The 21,613-nt window shown below is 39.1% G+C and overlaps 1 pseudogene; it reads right to left on the reverse strand.

The window, feature by feature from the left end:
• The window catches only part of LOC118905756, a 35,250-nt pseudogene extending 15,186 nt beyond the window's left edge, over positions 1-20,064 (reverse strand).
• Between the last annotated feature and the right edge of the window lie 1,549 nt (positions 20,065-21,613).

The following is a 21,613-nucleotide window of genomic DNA, read 5'->3' on the forward strand; positions in this document are numbered from 1 at the left end:
TCCTTATATGTATATATGTGTATATATATATATATATATAATATATACTACCAATATATATATGTTATTGGACACACTGGCAATGTTGCATTTATTAAAAGCTGAGCATTGTGAACTACATATAAATTATTATCTCATATAATAGTCACCAAAACTCTATGGGGTGCTGTTATTATCCTCATTTTATAAGTGAAATGATGACCTCAGGTTGAGAGAGGTCAAGAAAAGAATGTGCCCAAGGACACACAGCTGCAAGATACAACAGAGGGAGAACCCTCAGGAATGAGGAGTTTAAGTGAACCTTCTAAATTAATATTGTGACTTGGGGTAAAACTTTTGAGTCCTAACCCCTCATGTTCTACTTTCATTAGAGCTCTTCTCTAGACCTGAACCTCTACCGTAATTTCATGCAGTGAGGTTGGGGTGGTGGTGGCCTTTTCTCCCTTTTGCACCCAGCACACGGATGGGTGGGACAGCTGAGGTCCCGGGCTCCTCAGAGGAGCCTGTAGCCGGGGAAGGAAGGAGTCTTAAACTCATCTCCTCTCCACAGTCAGATCTGCTTCCCCAGAGATGCCGAGTCTAGGTTCTTGGTTCAAAGGCTCTTATTCTCTAGAACTGAGATTGACAACAAATAAGGTTTGTAATATAAATGCCAACATACTTGTGAATGAAAAGTACTTACTTTTAAAGTACCTACTTTTCATACTTAATGAAATCAGCTGCACAAGCTTTCACAGAGAAATGAGTATTGGAGACAAAACGAGGAGACAGAGCTACCTAAAATGGTTCTAGATACAGCTGTGGGAGCTTTATGACTGAAGGTGCAGAGCTGAAGAGAAATGCTTGAGAGAAAAGCAAGGAGCACGGATGAGAAAGAACCGGAACAAGTAATTGAGAGAGTCTAAGTAAAACGCTCATTAATAAGCAAAAGGTAAAATGAGTGATCTGGAAAAGAAAGAAATCACATGCACATAAGCAAACTCATGATCTGCACCCCTATTTTATAGGACACACTCAGCTCCATGCTGATAGCCCATGCGTGGAATCTCTGAAGCTGTACCCTGCCAAATGTTAACTGTTAGTATGTGCCGAAATCTCATCATGAAAGGAATACGATCAGAAAAAAGGAATATTGCAACCAGCTGTAACCTATAGCTTTCACCTATCATGCTATAAGAGACAAAACCTGATTACTTAATTCCAACACTTTGCAACACCTCACAGAAAAAAAAAAGACAGCACTTTTTCCCCTTGGATTTGTTATTTTCCTTTATATTAGATGACTAGATCCTACCTTACCTTAGAGTTCCAGTTTTGACTACCTGATTTTTTTTAAACACCAGGGAAAAGATCAATTTAAATATCTCCAGCCTCCCAGCATGATATTATTTGAATATATTGCAATATTTATAATACCCTATGTTATTAATGAAATTTTTCAGAGGAAAAAAAAGTAATAAATCATCTCTTGGATACAAAAAAAAAATGGTAACCTATCACAAAATTCTGACTTCTTAGAAGAAACCTCATGCAATGTGTAGCGTGTCATGGTTAGAGAAACAAAATGATCCTTCGTTCTTCTTTAAATCCTGGTTAATTTTTGAAACCTTTCTGCTTTACTTTAGAAATAGGACTCTAGCATTGCCTTCCTGTTGGGCTCTGATCAGCTTGATTTTTCCGCTACACCAAAGGGCTTTTATTTCACCTCTTTGTGAAATTGGCTAGTTTCCTAAAGTTATTCTTCTGTTACAATTTAACACATTAAGAAGAGAGTAGAAAAAAAGAGAGATCTAATATGGTATTATTTTATTACTACATAAAACTCTTATTGTCAGAACAGAAAATACAGGAAAGGCTCTACACACAGATGGCTAAAAAGTTAAAGCCGAGTAAATGATCAGAGAGAGAGAGAAAAACAGAATTGTATTACAGTCTATGTTCCTCGATATTATTTTGTATGCGTGTCTTTGAATTTGAAATTCAAATAAGGCTTTTATATATATATACATAATTGAAAACAATTTTTTGATAAACAAGCAGACCAGATTTCCAAACAAGAAGATACTGTTCTGCCCTCTCTTTCCATTTAATCACAGAAGCCCTTGTCTTACCTTATGTTATAGGAGTGGAATTATAGGGATTAATATGAACAAACTTAACCCTTTTTAACTTACCATCACGTAACGTTTTCTGCTTACATGCCACGAGGATTCTGGGCAGGGCCGTTGGGGGCAGAGTGGAGGGGTGCAGAGGGAAGGGGGATGTGAGGGGAGAGGAATAATAGAAACCTTTTTACTATATTGATGGGAAATGAAAAGTAATTCAGAGATGCAATTTAGCGATGACCTCTCCTCTGGGTGGCTATGAAAAACAGCCTTGTTTTCTTTTTATAAAGAAATGCTGGCATGCTTGACTTTAGTGAATCAAGAGAATTGTTTGGCAAATAACAGTGATGGTGTGTGTCCTTGTCAGAACACCTGCTGTATTCTCCCAGCAAACACTGGGGCCACGGCGTCTCTCCTCTAATGACACCTCATCAATCCGCTCCTATCAATGTCCCAGCCATGGAGGTGACTTCGAGTGCTCAGAAGCCTTAGAAAATGTCAACGTTTTGGGAGAAAAGGTCAGTCACAGCTTCCCCCCCACCTCCCCTGCCAAGCCACCGTGGGCCTGGCGTTCATTATCCTAATTAAATCCAGCAGCTGAACATCTTCTTATCTGTAGGGGAGGAGAGCAGGGCATGATGCAATAGGATTGATTTGCATATCCAAAGTTAATTAGTGCGGAGGAGCAGGTGTACAGTAATAATAATTATCACACATGACAATCACCTGTGACCACTTCCCCGCGCCCCTTCCGGGATTCAGCACAGTGATTGCTGGCTGGTTTTTTCCTTGCTTGATACCCATCCTGAGCTGCTTATGTCCTTGTGCCTCTCTTCACAAACCTGCTGTGAGTAGCTCGTCTGTTCCTTAACAGGCGCTGTATTTTTCTCTAAAGGTATGTTTTCCCCTGTTTCATTTGGAGGGAGAGACTATTGTAAGGCAGCTATTTTCAATTTTGTTTGCTGAAGTTGTCACATCCTGGTGGAGCCTGAGTATTTATTTTTAGATTACATGTAAGTGGGTAAGGAAAAAAAAAGTACGCAGGATCATAATTTGAAAATACCACTTTGCATCATTTGAACATTTTATCTCGAGCATATGCTGGCAACTCAGTCTGATCCAAAATAAACTTATTAGGCAGCAGACACATGAAACCAAGCGACAGTTTGATGTTTGCCATGAGACTGTCCGTGCCAGTTTGAGGAGGGCAGTGGGGGCTGGATGCACAGCCTTCAGACCCCCGAGTCCGCGGACAGTGCAGTGGAACCCAGGCCCGCGGTGCTCACTGGACACCAACTTGAAGAAACTGAAAATGATTTTGGTCGGTTGTTTAGGGTCTGGCAGAATCTAGGGCAAACAAACAAACATTAGAATCATATACCAGTCGGAAGACTTCACACTGTAGCCTCGGAGCGCGTTCAGTGCCGCTCACAGGATGGCTCTCACGGAGCCCTCACCACAGAAAGCTTAGATAGATTACACTCTTCAGATTTCGCTCGCACATAAATGCGTAGGTTATGGGTGTTTAAAAGTGTTTTCTCTGTCAAACGAGGGTAATTTTTTCAAATTAAGCCAGGAAGCATGGCCTGGAAATGGGATGTGCTTTTGTCGAAATGAGTTATTGCTGTATGCTATACAGGAATTTAACGTTCACAATGGTAGGCTAATAAGTAGGTAAGAACGGAATATTAAATACAAAGAAATTTTTGTGGGTAAAGGGGAGGCATTAATGTTAAATTAGCTATGAAACTGTGACTGTTTTTAATTTTTTTTTTTTTCATTTTGACTTTAGTCTCTTTCACTTTTATTTGTCAGGGAACATTTTTGCCAATCAAGTCAAGTATAACAGGTAGGCCTCCCTTTCACACAGCTTTAATGATAAGTGACAGAGATGGCAAAAGGCACTCAACCGCCTGCAGAATGCATTAAAAATTCAAAACTTTACTTATCAGTCTTTTATTAAAACTTTCTGTAATCGTGCAGAATTATTTCCCCACTGGGTTAGCTTTCAATATGGAGTACAATTATATTTCTGACACAAAAATAATTACACTTTAAAAAACTACAAGAAAAAAGTATTTATTAAAGCAAAATCCATCCATTTTACATCCATGAAGAGGCATTGCAATGAAAAATTAAGCAATTACTGAACTAAAGCTCCAGTTTTGAACATTCAACTTTCAGTACTAGACAGCTGGGTGGAAATCTGGCTTGTAGAAATTTAAAGGAATTATGGTTAGGGTTAAAAACTTTCTAGTCCTTGTCTGTTTACCAAGAAAATACTTTGGGGTATTGTATCTTTAATCTGTCAGTGTTAATGTAGCTACAATGGTGGATCTAAATTCTTTCCAACAGGATAAATATTAACTGTTAGTAGCTGTGTTTTGTGAAATTAGCTGTGGTTTTTCTATGACTGATGTCTTCTTAGCTTAAGATTTTTAATGCAAGTGTTGATAGCTCTGGACCGTGGGCTCTGCTCGTATAGACCAACGTTTGAATAATTCCCAAAACTCTACTTTGGTCATCTGCATCTTTTAATCTAAAATCCCATCAATCAAGTTTCTAGAAAAAGAATTGCCATGAATACATTCCCTTAAGATGTAGAGATCAACACATTTTCACTTGGGCATCTTTGATGTATAAGGTACTACAGTTGGAACTCTGGGAAATATGGAGGCATGAAGTTATATTTCAACTGGAGGCTTTTGGAATTAACTCAAATTTCCATAAAAGCTGACACTACTACCCTTTCTTACATTCCACCCTAATGGTATATTCTTACTGAATACAAGGGATACCCATTGCGTACTTATTAAGTACTCAGAGGACATCAGGCAACTCCACTGAAATCCAGAGATTTATAAGTCTTACTCAAGTCTCTGTTGTTGTCCTCAACTAGTTCAAATCTAGAAGGAAAAGTAGACAATTCTACTACAATTGTACAAATTCTACTACAAAGCTACAATTCTATGTGGAAAATACCTGGCATCTCCTAAGTGGGGAGTAAAGATAATCCATTGGTTGTGGGAAAATACTGGAACTTCTGTGTGTATGTATTTTTCAGACTCATTATTTTAAATTTCTCTTCTTAATATACATGGCATAAATGCATAAATTGGGAAACTAAAAAATTTAAATTCAACATTTATATTGTCTTTAATATGGAATCTGTTTATATCTTTATCTCACATGTAGATGTTTACATAATTCACTTGGGAACTAACATATGGTAGTGGTCATACTGTTCATGAGAAGTCTGGAAACTTTAATTAAAATAGTATTGGTTATACCAATAGTTAGCATGTCCTTAAGCAAATAATTTTTCCTTTAAACTATCTGAGATTCTGTGTCTTTTCTTCCCTAATTCCTCCTTCTCCTAAATAATAAACATTTATTGTAAGATTACTATGTGTCAAGAACTTTTCTAAGCAATGTATTAATACATTAGATACTTATAACAACCTTATGATGGAGGTACTGTAATCATCCCCATTTTACAAATGAGGAAACTGAAGCAAAGACAGATTAAGTAACTTGCCCAAGATGGCAGAGCTAAGCACTGGCAGGCCAGGAGTCTGAAGTTTGAGTTAGAGAATTTCTAAAATAATTTTTAATTCTAAATTTATTGAATTTCCCATGGTGGTGCCAAGGGCTCATTTAATAATTCATTGATGATTTATTGAGCACCTACTGTATGCCAGACATTGTGCTAGATGTAGATTTTCTCAAAATGAAAGAAGGTTCAGAGTCTATTGGGAAGATAGCCATGTAATCTTGTAACTATTGGAACTCAGAAGAGAAAGCATGGACTGGCCAGGAAATGTCAGAAAAAGTGATATTAACGTGACTACGAAAGTAGGAGTTAGAGAATGACAAGGTGAACAAAAGGAAGGGATCAGAACAGAGAGGACAGCATTAGCCAGGGAACAAATGCGAGAGAGAGAATGCATTTGAAAAACTGAAAGTGTCTCAGCACGTTGTGTTTGGGGAAATATAGGAGGCAAGAAATGAAACAGAGTCAAGATCCTGAGTAGCCTCTTGGTGTGGATTTTAGCTCCTAGTGGATAATGAGCTACTGAGAGACTTTAAGGGATGGGATGATATAGTCAGATGTGTACTTTAGAAGTTGTATTCTGGCTTTGGTGTGGAGATTGGAGAGAAGGGTTGTGAAGCTGGGGTCTGGGAGTCCAGCTTTAAGAGTATGGAAATTGTTAGTTCACGCATTCATTTATGAAATTCTATTAGTTTCTTCATTCACCTGTTTAACCTGTATTTTGTGTGCTCACCATGTACCAGATACTGTTCTCAGTGCTTGAACAATATGAGTGAAGAAAACAGGCAAAAATCTTTGCCCTTGAGGAGATTAAAGTCTAGTGTAGCTCAGGTATAATTACAAGGAATGACTTGATGGGTTTGTGAGATATTTAGGAGGGAGAACTGATAGGACTAGTGGTTAGGACTGAATCGTGGATTCTTAAAATAAGATCTGAAAACCCATGGAGTATCAATCCTGCATTAACAGAAAATCATCCCAACAACTAAGAAGGGAATTGACCGCTTAAGAAAGCTGAGGGAACATAGTTAAACTGATTTCCTGGGCACAGGGGATGGAGTGGGGAGGGGTAGGTGGCCATTGGAAACCTTCCTGGGCCATCAGGATGGTTCATGAGACTGATGATTGCCAATTGCCTGCTACTACTCCTGACCTTCAACCCCAGGGGTTTCCAAAGCAAAACTTCCTCTTGAAATTTTTGATTTGCCATTTGGTGGAGGAATTAATATAATGTCACTGACAGCTATGTTCATGGAAGTGACTTCCTGAAAGCAGAATAATTGGACATAGAGGTTTTATACTGTGAGTTTAGATTTTCAGGCCTTACATAAGGCCTGAAAATTGTCCTTTGATTGTCTTTCCCAATCAGAGTAAGAGTCAGGCCCATTTATTGCAAACTTTAGAGAATAACATGTCAACTTTGTAAAAGAGAAGAAATAACAAGTTTACAAAGACTTTAAATCACCCTGCACACTTTGCAACAAGTCTCAACAGGTAACAGTACTGCTGTGTCACACGTGGTCTCCTTGACCTGCCAAGGTATATAAAGATTTATAGAAATAATCACCAACAAAGAGAGGCTGGGTGAGTGGGTGGTTAGAACATCAGCTCTTCAGGGCTCTTTCTAGCCTTGGTGTTGACTCATTTGAAGCATACATTGGGTCAAATTCTTGACTCTTGTATGCCTGCCTGTTTGTCCATTGGGAGAAGGGGGAGAAAGGCAGTACTTGGCACCCAGACAAGGTTCATGAAGTGTTTTAAGAGCCTGAATTGAAAGGCTGTAACGTCAAACAGAAGTGCATGGGATTCTATTTTTTATGGACAGCATGAATAAGAAGCGGAGGTGATGTGACTGAGAACATCTCTGAATAAGAGTCTTTTCAGAAATGGGGGATGATTGGCAGAGGCCCCAGAAGGCAGGGATGTCATACATCTTGGCCCTGGCCATGGTCACTTGGCATCTAAGGGACAGCACTGGAGCTGGCCTCAGATCCTTGTGGGCTTGGAGCTGTCAGAGGAGAGCAAGCAGAGAGCTCCCTCTCCACTGTTGGGACCCTATGACACGCTGCCGAAATAACTTTGATACCTTCGGGCTGTTCATACGAATTTAGATAGTGCATCAGTCTTGGGGAGGTGAGTGATGAAATGCAAACCACAGAGAAAGAAAGAGTCTTTGTTTACTTTCCCTTTTCCTGGTGTATGGCTCAACAGGTTAAACACCTGTGAGAAGAGGGTGCTTCAGGGACACCCTCGTACGCAAATTGTTCATGGGTGTCTTGGAGATTGCATTCCTCTCCTCATGCAGTGATTAGTTGCCTCTTCATCACTGGCGAGGCTGGCAGTGAGGAGCAGGGCCTTCACCTGCAGGTGTTGCCATGGCAAAGGACACTTGGAAGAGATTCAGGCAACATTAAAAGGCAAAAGTGAAAATGAGAGTTGAGAGAAAATAGAAGCTGATTCAAGGAGATATTTGAGTGGATCAAACTGCCTCCTGCACAATAGCCATTGCCAAGCTCGATATCAACCCCACCTTTCTCCTCCTAACCCCTGAGGTTCTCTGAGTCCTGGTAATCTGGTGCGTAAGCTATTTTTTTAAGTTAAAATTAAAAAAAAAAAATACAGCAAAGATTTATTGTTAGCACACTGCAAAATTTATTCTGCTCCTAGGAGACATGGTTTGGTTTCTTAATCCAAACAGAATTAAGAAATTATTAAGTGAGAATTGGTTTATGGACTCTATTAAACAATTTCTTTTTCCCTATTCAAAATCAGCTAGCAAAGTAGCTCATTTTATCTACTACACTGGATTTTTTTTCTCTCATTACCACCTTCTTTACTGTCCACGTGGCTTTTCAAGAAAGCCAAGCCACATTTCTCCTGTGTCACTTAAAGAGACTTTGCCTTAACTTTCACCTGGCCTCCACATTGAATTTGATTTTCTCTGTGTTCCCACTTCTGCATTTTTGCCTATTATTTAGAATAATCTGTTTTGTATTCAATAAGCTTCCCCAGAACTTGAAGATATTTATGGTCAGATTTTCTATAGGTCATTATCCTCTAAGTTCAATAGAACTACCTATTTATCTCTCTCTATATTTTAGGAATTTCCAGTTAAAGCCAGGAACAGATTCCCTTTTTTTACTGATTGGTTAATCACTTTGTTATCTACACAGTGATGTTAATAATAATAATGACAGATATGTGTTGACTGCATATCCAGTTGTATCAGTATCCTTGAGGGTGAGGCCCAAGTAGAGGTACTGTCTCAAAGCTCCCCAGGGTTGAGGAACCCTGTGGTGTAGTAGGTTCATGGGGTGATTGGGAAGGCACTGCTTATTCCATGGTAGATATTCAATATGCATTGGTTTCATAAATTTCTTATGAGTTCTCGTAAAAAAAAAAAAAAAGTGCTGTGCCTCTAGTTGCCCTTTCTCTTTAGCAGGGCAGAGAGAAATGTTGGGCTCACCTAGGCCTTAGAGGGGGAGCTGGGGATTGGGAGCAATGTCTGTGGGTCTCTTCTTTACGTACCCTTCTGAATTGACTGAGAAGGGTCTCTTGGATGCTATTTCTACTAGGAAACAGATTTGAAAATAGGATGATGTTAACTTAAAATGGAAGGGCTAGCAAGTAACTCAGGTGTATACAGTGAGACTGTATTGTTGGTAAGCACTTGGGCTGGGCGGAACCCTCTTCTGGATATTGGAGTTACCAGTGTGTTTTCTGAGCCTTTGATTTCATCTCATTTCTGTGGTCTCTGTAAAACTGAAGAGGAAAAGTTTTTTTTTTACAGTGAGCCTTCTCTATGTGATCTGAGTTGTGATTAACCTTGCGTTGGCCTTCATCTTAAAAGTCGGTTCAAGTAACAAAGGACCTTTACCAAGAAAGGTTAGTGGGGGGTTGCACTGTGACATCTGTTCTGAGCTAGAACCTGGAAAGGACTCATAGGCCCCATGATGAGAAAATGTCATTTAAATGGACCAGGAGAAGAAAGGGCAGAAAGAGAAATGAAGTGGGCCTGGCACTGAAATCTAGTTTTCCTATATCCAGAGGTTAATGTATTTCCTAAGTTTGCCACGTGCAAAGAAAATCGCCTCCTAAGTGAGTACTAATGCTAACATTATTTGATGGTTTGAAGGTCAGCATGGTAAAATTTGCCAAGCCATTTTTCTAGATATATTGTCTACCTGGAAAAAGTCAAGTACAAAGATTGTCATAGATATTCTGAATATTCTAATCAAATTTTGATCTGGTTGTACTGTTTAAACCCACTGTCAACATGCCGACACACTCTGTGTGAAGCTGAGGCGCGGGAGTGATTTGCTATCCACTGATCATCTCCTTTATTCCACACTGACACTGTCATATAGAAAGGCCCAGAAGTTCTTTGGGACAGAAAGGATTAATGCCAAAGTTGAATGAGTTACAGCCATTGCCACCTAATTAAAATGATTTTGTGCCAGTTGCTTTTGTTGGGCAGGATCCACACGCAATATAATTTTAATCCTGTTTATATACGCTCTTGGGATAGATTTGAGATCAGCATTGCCATTTAAGTGAGGTTAATCAAGCATACTGTATTCAGCTTTTGTTTTTCCATTGTATGTGAAAGGTGACCACTGCAGATGGGTTACCCAACTGGCCGCTTACTCTGTTAACAAGGAAGAGGTGGTTTTCAGTGTCTGACCATTAACCCAGCCTCAGCCCCAGCGACTCTTTTTTTTTTTTTTTTTTTTTTTAGCTACTTTATTTATTTATTTATTTATTTTTGGCTGTGTTGGGTCTTCGGTTCGTGCGAGGGCTTTCTCTAGTTAACGGCAAGTGGGGGCCACTCTTCATCGCGGTGCGGGGACCGCTCTTCATCGCGGTGCGCGGGCCTTTCACTATCGCGGCCCCTCCCGTTGCGGGGCACAGGCTCCAGACGCGCAGGCTCAGTAGTTGTGGCTCACGGGCCCAGCTGCTCCGTGGCATGTGGGATCTTCCCAGACCAGGGCTCGAACCCGTGTCCCCTGCATTAGCAGGCAGATTCTCAACCACTGCGCCACCAGGGAAGCCCAGCCCCAGCGACTCTTGCTGCCTAGTTCTTGGAATGGTACAGCTGTTGTCAGTCACAGAGGAGAACTCTAGTTAGGCACTGCTTTGCTTTGGCTGTGTTTACATGCCTCTACACAAGGGGAGGGGAGGGAGAAAAAGAGAAAAAAAAAAAAAATACAACTCCCCTAAAAAGCAAACACCATTTTTTGTACGCCTGGCTCTGTTTATGTATATAAAATGGACATTATGGTGGAGTGAAAAAGACCCTCGTAAAAATCCTTCTTGAAAACTATTGTTGCTGACAGCCGTGACCTCTGTGAGTCTGCATGTTTACCCATAATTCATAATTAACAAAGACATTAGAACTGCCACAGGAGAATTCTGGGCTTTATTTCTTTCTAACTGGGCAGTACTAATGCTGGAAGTGCTCCCAAATCAGTGATTTAACATTTCAGGAAATCTTGGAGAGGCAGCAGAAGCCTCCTTATATAGCTCATACGCTGGGACTTTGGTGATACAGATACGGCCGAGATAATTATTCAGTTCTCGTTATTGCTGTAGCTCTGCACCTGATCCCCGAGCCATTAGAGCACTCTGCAGGTTATTACAACTATCAAACATCAAGGTCTCTTTTCTAGTCTCTTGACTATGTGGTTATCATTTTACTTCTTTTAAATCCCCCATCTGCATAGAAAGCCTCTGTGTTTTTCACTGAGATCTGCTCACAGCCTCCCCCTGCACCCCCTTCTTTATTGCTCCCTAAATGGAGCCCTTTTCTTATCAGCATATTAGCATAAAAATATAAACCTCATGCTTCTCCACTTGTATTGTTTTTATACCCTCTCTCTTGTTTGATTTTCTCTTTGAGGCTGTGCACCCCTACACTTTAATTTGGGAAGCAAATGAGTCAGTGGAAGAGAATTCTCTCAAGCTCAAGGAAACCACGATAATGTAATCTCAGATGACGGGAGTTGTCCGTGTCCATGTTTAACCTTCTGCTTAGTTGAGGACCCTCTTGACTTTATTGTATGTTTCTGCCTATTGCTGCAGTATTTCAGATGGTACCAAAACATAGCAGATTACAGGAGACTACAGTGACAACTTGCAAAAAGTGGTTTTGTATTGTGGGTGTATTTAACAATTCATTATGTTTTAATCTTTTCACCAGAAAGTGTACCCTTTCTTGGAATTTAACGTGAAGTAGTCTCTTTGATGGAATACACTTTCAGTTTTGGTTACAATCTAGTGGTGTAATAAGTTTGCTTCTAATACTTTTCTAGACACACTATAGCATGATCAAAACCAGACAGCTCTGAATATTCTGGGCACTGTGTCAGCTATCCAGGGGCAAGCAGTCACTTATGATATATAAAGATAATACTATAAATTAAGAGTCTGAAGCGGACCTCTGTGAATTGCATCTTAAGTGAAAACAAGTTGCTATTTCTGGATGTTTTTACACAGCCCCACTCCCCTTAGAAATCTTTATTTTGCATGTGATCTCCACCAAACACCTGTAAAAAAGGCATTCCACCCACTGCAGGCCTATCTGATGAAAAAGCTAATCCACAAGGGGTGAGGGGCAGTCACAGACAGTATGGTGGGGCTGAGAAACATATGGCTTCCTCACTTAATATTGCTGCACAGTTGTTCCACACCATATTCCCTTAAATGGGCATTAACTCTGTAGCCAAATTAGCAGACTATGAAACAAATGAAAATAAAGCCATTTTTTGGTATCACAAAGCTCCCCCCCTCCAAAACCATGAAACATGACTTAACAGTGTCTGTCAGGTGTGTGTGTGTGTGTGTGTGTGTGTGTAGTATGTTGCATATAAAAAGTGATATATGCTTTAATCTGTACTTCGCTTAATCAGTCTATACAGAGACACCATCTGATTTTTCTGACTGATGGAAGAGACTGGTTCCTTTCAGAATCTCCTTCTGTCCCTTTCTGCTGAACTAAGAAGGTTTTAAATACATAAAAAATCATGTTCTCCTCTTTTGTTAACTTCCTGGTGATGTGTATTTTTTTTTTCCTTAGGTACTAAGGAGTATAGATTTCAACACGAAATATATGTATCTATTAGTGTAAATTCATGTAGGTCAACTATAAAAGTAAATCAGTAAGTAGGATTGTTGTGAATTACGTTTCTTCATAATCAATGACAGGGATAAGAGTGCTTTACTCTGGGAACCTTGTTTTACTGGTGAATCATTTGAATACTGTTACGGGCTCCCCATGTTGTATGTACTTTCATTTTTGCTACTATATGCAATCCTTTTCTTATACGTTGATCCTTAATATTAGAATTTTTGAGTCAAAATCATTCTAATTACCTAGTCTGGCCCTCTTAATTAAGGAGAAAACAGACCCAGGGAAGCCAAAGAACTTGCTTAAAGTCACACAGTCAGCTAGTTCGTGGCAGACTTTGGTTCTGGTCCCTTGGCCCTCATCTTCTTTCTATAACACTTTACTGCTTCCAATAATTATATAATTATTAATATCCCCAAAGCAAGGAAGAGCACTTGTGAGTTTTCCTTCCAGAAGAAATGATGATTTGTTCTTAGCCATCCATTCTCTCATTGGTGAGAAAAATGCATAAATTTGCAAGATGGTGGGCCACCAATATGGCAAAGACGTTTTCTTTGTATGACAACCAACTGACCCTTAAATGAATTGAACCTATGACCCCCTTCCTCATTAGCTCCAAAAAAGCTAACTAGCCCAGAAACAATTGTTACAAGCAAGCTACAACACAAATTCACCATGTTATTCCTGTGGGATTAATTAGAGAGCTAAAACAATGCTTTATCATTGAAAGACATACAAAATCATATTGTTATGTTCTTCTGGCTTGTGAACCTCTTGAAATTTTATGCAAAATTTTATGTAAGAGCAAATATACATTGCTCTTGGGAGAGGGTTCCAAGTTTCTGTAAGATTTTCACAATATGCGTGTGTGATCCAAAATAGGTTAAAAACAATTGTTCATGCTCCAGTGATTTGTGCTGTTGTCATCCGTGGTGTTGGTACTCTACCAAACACACAAGAATTGCATTATGCTTTGTTAAACTGGAGGAATATATTATTTCTGTTTTTTCCTTGAGGAGAAAAGGAGGAATAGAAGTAAATATACACATGTGGCCCTTATAATTAGCACTAAATCAATAAAGACTAATTTGGGATATTATGAAAATTTAGTTAATGCTAGTTTGAGTAGAGATGGATATCACCCAAGTCTTGAGTGCTGACTTCTGTACACAAGGAGAAAAATAATTCTGCAGCCTGGAGTGTGGGAACATGATGGTATCCAGGAAAAGGAGAGTAGAAACAGGCAAGAATAAAATACTCAAATACTCGACAGCATCTTTAACTTACTTAGATGCTATGTAAGAAATAAATTGTCAGTAGGACCTTTCTAGTCATCAGGGGGTTAAAGCACTATAAAGAAACTTGCATATGTACTTTGTTATCCAAGACACAGATAGAGAGATGTCATTCTACTGATATATTACATAAATCATGGTGCCAGCCAGAAAAACAACAGATGACCAATTTGTACAAAGCATTTTTTCCTTATGTTACATTTATTTAAAATACATTAAATCGTTGTGCTAAAATTGAGGCAGCTGGCAGTCCAGGCAACCTTATAAGATTTGTGTTTTCTGGACCCAGGCCCATTCGTTTGGAAAGGTGGATTCTTTGGGCTAGTATATTTGCTTAGTCATATGCCAAGCCCTTGGGGGAGCGCAGGTAGTCCAGAATTTACCATGCATTCATTTTTTTGCTCTTATCAGGAATCTTCTGACAAATGGAAGTCAGATGGTTGATACCCATTTACTCCCAAGTGAAGTCACTAATTAATGATAACGAGGCTCAACCCAAAGAAAAAGACTCAAATGGGATGGAATCTGAAAAATCTGGCTGTATTCCAGGGGCCTCTTCTCTCTTTTCATGTTCGTTGACATTGATGTGATGCCTAGTTGACCTTAGGAATAAAAGTCAAGTCTGAGTTGAGTAGGTTTATGTAAACTGATTAAAGCATGGGCCATGTTTTAGGAATTTTAGGGTTTGCTGCTGCATTTTTTTTTTTAATTTTTATTGTGGTATAGTTGATTTACAATGTTGTGTTAGTTTCAGGTGTACAGCAAATTGAATCTGTTATACATATGTCCACTCTTTTTTAGATTCTTTTCCCATATAGGCCATTACAGAGTATTGAGTAGAGTTCTCTGTGCTTTACAGTAGGTCCTTATTAGTTATCTATTTTATGTATAGTAGTATGTATATGTCAATTCCAATCTCCCAACTTATCCCTCCACCCCCGGTTCCTTACCCCCTGGTAACCATAAGTTTATTTTCTACATCTGTAACTCTATTTCTGTTTTGTAGATAAGTTCATTTGTAACCTTTTTTTAGATTCCACATATAAGCAATATCATATGATATTTGTCTTTCTCTGTCTGACTTATTCAGTCAGTATGAGCTTTCATCAGATTCTTAATGGGACTGATAACCCTCACAAAAGCATAAGAACCACTAGTAAGGGTTTTATAAATACTCATTTAAGTCAGCTTCCAATGTCTGTTGTCAACCACATTCAAAATGAATACTGGATAAACCAGAGCCAGAACACAGAAGCACATTTCAAGTGGTCCAGTCTCACATTTCTGCAGCTTCTTTAGTGACAGCTTAACCTCTAGGGATGCAGTGTTCTTAGAGGGTTTTGGTAGTGTGAATACCTACATAAAGTGGTCATTCGAATGTGAAGGTGTTGCTTTCAACAAATTTTTCTTCCCTGGTGGCCAATAATCTGAAGATGGAAGAGATTTCTTCAGGAAGCTGAATCTTGAAAATTGAAGTCACCCAAAGGGATAGGATTGTATTTGAACTCAACGACTATTTTTATGTCACTGCTGTATTCACAACATGCCAGAAACATATTTGGTAAATTTTTAAGGACTTACATTTTTTTTCTTAGGATATTGAATTCAGCATAAGAAAGAAATACAAAACAAAGTCTGTTCTCAGTTTATGATTGTCATGGAGAGATTTGTATTTTGGGGAGCCACGCAAACAAAGAGCAGTTCCACCTTGAATTGTACCCAGTTGAATGTCCTAATAGAGTATTTGATAAAGACAGAGACGGCCGTAACTGGTTAGAAAAAGGAGAGGTTATGGAAGATCATTTACCTAAAGAGGTCATTATGGAAAGTCTCTATAAAGAATACTGATGGAAGAGGTAGGAATTGAAATAAGTTCTAAACTGTAGAGAAGATTTAGATGTGTAGAATTGGGAGAGCACTTAATGGTGTTGGCTGGTAATGAGATCATACCATCACCATTTGAGTGAATATAAGGCAAGTTTTATTTGTGAGTCCTTTAAAAAAAATAGGTTAGTGGCTTCCACATTGGAGATGGACCAAAAAAAAAAAAAAAAAAAAAAAGAAGCGGAAGAAAGGAATTGAATTTTTTTTCTTTTAAAACTAAGGATGTGCTACAAAGTAATGCAGTCAACCTTGAGGAATTGAAAATGTTTCCACCAAGAGTGAGAACTGGAAAGGGCAAAAGTCAAATGCTCTTGAGAGTTGTATTAGAGATAGATCCACTTCAGTGCTAGAATCCAACTTAAGCAGACATATTCATGAAGGAGTACCCAGGATTGGGAACCCAGAACAAGAAGATTCTCTCAGTGGGTAGCTTTGGTTGACTTTTTAAAGATTGAGACAACCTGGGATTTCTTAATTTCATCTCAACTAACAGATATATATTTATATACTGTTAATTAGACATATTACAATGTATATATAGAAAGATTAAAGTATGGTAGGATAAAGTAGAACCATATGTGCTAGTAGAATACCCCCAAATTAGTAACCAAGAACCTTGTGAAAGAGTAAACTATTTATTAGAGTCTGAATTTTTAATTGATTTGAAATCATGTCAACCATTTTTTTCCCGCTTGAATGTGTGACAACATCTTGAAAATACCAAGGGTTTAATGGCAAAAAGAAAGGAATTAGGTAGATCTCAGTCTTCTACAAAATGATCAAAATCAGAACTGTGGCTAAGTTTAAGAGTCTCAGTTTACTGTAACATTAATTTCTTTCCTTTTTCTTTCCCTTCCCCTCGCCCTTTCCCCTACTCCCTCCTCTTCTATATTCTTCTGAGTTAGAATTTGAATTCTTGAATTTTCAGGAATAGTTTCCTCATGCAAGGGGACTATACCTTTCTGCATTTTAGTAGGATGTAAAATTTTAGGCAATTTGTCATAAAATCATTGATCTCCATCCTATCTGGATACACCAAGCATGGCCAAGGATAACAGTAGAATATAGAGGTTCAGTGTTTAGGCTTTGGAGTCAGAAGAACTTGAACTTGAATCCTGGCTTCTTTACTTACATGTTATGGTCAGATTACTGAAACTCTTGGAGTCCCAGTTTCCTCATCTGTTAAATGGGTGTTATCATACTTCACAGATTTGTTGCAAATATTAAATAAGATAACATACGCAGAGCACTTCATACAATGCCTGGAACACAAAAAGCCTACGGTAAATTGTACCTTTTGATACAGCACTCACATCTGACTTTAGACTTGGCTCTTCAGTTGTGGCTATTATATTAGCCTGGCCAGTGGAACATCTGAGAGACATTTTAACCATCACTTTCACATTAAAAAATTGTATACTAGACTTCAGGAAATAGGTCCTATTTGATTATTGACTACATCCTTGAGAAATAATTATGTAAAGTGTACACTCAGCCTTGCTCTGCACCTGGTCCTTTAGAATCCTTCTCCCATTCCTCCTCTTCAGCAGGGAGCAACTTAGTATTGCTGAATTTGTAGTGATATTACAGAACTCCTGGATGATACATCCTTCAAACTGGTTAGTGTGCATATTTGGTGGCTTTTTTTCCCCTGACAATCTTAATATCTGTTTTTAATATATGCAGTCCATGTCCTAAATGCTGATTAGCTAAGTTGGAGATCAAATAATTCTCTTGGGTGTAGAACATAACGTTTTTCTTTAAGAAGTGCTCAAATAAAGATCTACAAAACAGCTTCTCTCAAGTGGGTAGAATACCTGCCTTACAGATTGGCCAGAATAGATATTTATCTGATTAACTGTAACTGTCCTCAAAAATAAATCATAGATCTAAACTCTTTAAGTGGTATATAGGAACTGAACCGTTAGAATCAATGAGAGTTGAGTAACTAAAATCTCATGCCGTGCTTTAAAGCTAAAAAGCTTGTCCAAAAAACCCCCCAAACCTCCCGAAAGCCACTGACTGTATTTAGCCCAAACATTGTGGAAAATCATCTCAGCTCCTTTGGTAGATAATGTGCGTTGACATAAAAGCTAAATACAGTTCACAGAACTTGAGAACTTTCTGACATTTGAGCGAGATAATGCAATTGTGAGCTTTAAAACGGTAGTCTACATGTATGTTTGTTTGACAATTTGAAATGTTTCCAAGAGGCCATTAGGGCCTTTCAGGTAGATAATGCACAGAATGAAATTTGCAGTTTTGCCCAAACATGCCTTTAGAAGACATGACATTCTCCAGTGACTCTACTGTTATAGTCTGACAGGTCACCTCTTACTCACATCCTAGATTGTTTTCACTCGTTACCTCTCCATTTCAGTTTTGTGTTTTCTTTTCATATTCTCCAAAGCAGAACTATTTGCTTTTCAAATGCATCCTACAAAAAAGCAAGCGTCTTTATAGCTATGCTTCAGTGGTAACACTGGCTGAGAAAAGCAAGGGATTTTGAAATGGGAGCCAAAATATCCTGGCACTTCAACTGTACACCAGGGACTAAAATCCTAGACCTGTCCTTCATATGCCACATTGTGATTGGTGACTGTGGCCAAAATGTTGCGTAAACTCACTCCCTGTTCTAGGAATATGGGAACATGTTTCGGAATTTAGGCTCCATTGCTCGTCATGGGTATACTTGCATGTCTTCTTGGGGAAATGGTCTTAAAAACAGAAAGAGTCAGTCCTCAGGCTTTTCTTTGGTCACTTTGGTGGAGGGGAGTTTTAGAAAAGCGGCTGAAAGCTGGAGGCATGCAGCTGGTTTTGTCCTTCCTTTAGCCTTTTTCACTGCCTGTCTTTAGCATCTTTGCTTCATTTGCCCACGTGTTGCCTGTGCTTAGCCATGAGGTGATATATCCTCTTCCATTCCAAAAACATTGATCTAAGTCTTCCTCCTTCCATTTTTTAATAAATCTTAGTGAAGCAATGTAACATTCCAGGTCAGTCCTGTAGTGCTGTTCTGGCCTCACCGGAGTGGCTGCCGCAGAGCATGGAAACTTGCTGGCACAATATTGCAAAGTGACTCTGTGGGGGCTGGATGACTTCCAGCCAGCAATGAACCATGGCCAAGAAACGCCAATATGGATAATGCAAACAAGAGAGATTTGGGGCACATTTTGATTTAACCATCTGATTTAATTGACAGAATAAATGCACCTGTCAACGGGTAATATTCTTGTGATTAGTTTTGGCTGTGATGATGAGATGATGTTAAAAGAATGTCAGAACAACCTGTCCTGGGACTCTTACAGGCAGTTCTGAGCTAGGGAAGGTCAGTTTTTAGCTAGTTCAAAGAAGCAGGATGATCCTCCTGTAATGTGAGGGTATTTTATGGAGACAGCAAATGTTTTATTTGACGTTTTCCCTCTGTGCTTAGCCTTCCACCACAGATCAGACCAGGAAGGGGATAGAGGCACACAGAAGTAATTGGCTTTTGAATCACTCTCTGTGGCTACTGGGGATAGTCGTCATTTGGAAATGGAAAACTCAAGTTGTTAAGCCTAAGGCTGCGCCCGAGTGGTCTTTCTTCCCCCTCCCCCGCCCCGGGTTGTGGGTCTTTAGCTGCTAGAGTAAGCTATTTAAACAGAATTTCAGTGGGATGAGAATTCAAAGAGGACTTTACGTCCTGTCTTATTCAGAGAAAATGTTGTAATTTATGAACTTAGAACAAGTATTTTAATTAATACTCGCTCATTCCTTCATTAACCCTTTGCAGCCCAACCCCAATCGCCTCTTGGGAAATTATGCTTCTGAAGTTGCTAATGACTGAATAAGCAACTCTAATACCCTTCTCTTGGCTCTCAGTATCTGCTTTCTGCGCTGTTTAACACTGTTGACCCCTCTCTCTTCTTTGAAACTTTCACTTCCCTTGGCTTTCCGGATTGAACTCAGATCTCTTCTTCTTGGTCTCCTCTTGGCTCTCAGTATCTGCTTTCTGCGCTGTTTAACACTGTTGACCTTTTTCTCTTTTTTGAAACTTTCACTTCCCTTGGCTTTCCGGATTGAACTCAGATCTCTACTTCTTGGTCTCCTCCACTGGCGACTCATTCTTTATCTACTCTGTGTAGCCGTTATCCAGATTCTTAGGTCTGGACACCTTCTATTTTCTCCCCTCATTTTTCCTTCTGAAGATTTCCCCCATTCCTATGGTGTTCCTCCTCCTCTTTCTTCCACAGATGCTTCCTAATTTACCTTCCAGAACAGAGTCTATACCTAATACCTGGTCACATAATCAATTGCCAGCAAGATGCATCCCAGACTGACCAAGTTGTTCTGACTTTTCCATTTCTATTGCTAAACATTATCCCAGGTAAACCACAATCTCTAAATCATGAAACAAAACTTTTTGGAATAGAAATCCCTTTGAGTATCTGATAAAGGCTGTGGATTTTCTTCTCAGCAAACATTTATACAAACATATATCCAAGGGTGGTTCCTAAACTCTTTGAATTCTATCCCTTAGCATTTTGAGGAATCACTATCTTTGGATTAATGACACCTGCTCTGAGCATCTTTGAATCCTTTTATTTTTCTCCTTCATCCAGCCAGCAACCAAGTCCTGTAGCGTAGTGTTTCTCAAAAGCTGGACTGTAAACCAGGAATCACTTGGTTTTTCTCAACCTTCCCTCCTTGAATCAGAATCTATTTGGATGAGACAAGGAAACATGTGCTGTTTAAAATAGGCACAACCTAGTCTGAGATCCACTGCTACAGAGTGTGCTTTTCTAGTGCACTTTCCTTCCACTCTTTGCTTTACGTTCTCATTGCCAGCACCCCACTGCCGCTTTCATTACCTTTCACCTGGGATGTTGTAATAATTACTACCACTACTGATTGCCTACTTAATGCCAAGTGCTTTTCATGCATTATCTCATTTAATGGTCACAAGTCCCTAGGAGGTAAGCACTATTAACTCATCCTATAGTTGTGGAAAATCAACCTAAGAAAGGTTAAGCAAGTTGTTCAAAGTTACACAGCTAATAAGTGGTTGTGCTGCAATTCAGATCTAGAGTTATTGAGTTTCAAACTTTAGATGCTTCTCCAGGGCACCCCACTGCCTCTCATTGCTGTAGCCTCTCTCCCTTTTATCTGTCTCTGCATAATTAATTAGTTGTTTTCAGATTTATTTTACTGAAGACAATTTTTGCCAACTTCTATAATAAATTTTTTTTTACTTGGGGTATAGTTGTTTTACAATGTTGTGTTAGTTTCTACTGTACAGCGAAGTGAAGTGGAGTTACCTGTGCTATGCAACAGGTTCTCATTAGGTAACTATTTTATACATATTAGTGTATATATATATATATGTCAATCCCAATCTCCCAATTCATCCCACCCCCTCCTTTCCCCGCTTGGGGTCCATACGTTTGTTCTCTACGTCTGTGTCTCTATTTCTGCCTTGCAAACCGGTTCATCTGTACCATTTTTCTAGATTCTACATATATGCGTTAATATACGATATTCGTTTTTATTTTTCTGACTTACTTCACTCTGTATGACAGTCTCTAGGTCCATCCACGTCTCTACAGATGACCCAATTTCATTTCTTTTTATGGCTGAGTAATATTCCATTGTATATATGTACCACATCTTCTTT

The sequence above is a fragment of the Balaenoptera musculus genome, chromosome 13 (assembly GCF_009873245.2).
Source record: "Balaenoptera musculus isolate JJ_BM4_2016_0621 chromosome 13, mBalMus1.pri.v3, whole genome shotgun sequence".
NCBI lineage: Eukaryota > Metazoa > Chordata > Mammalia > Artiodactyla > Balaenopteridae > Balaenoptera > Balaenoptera musculus.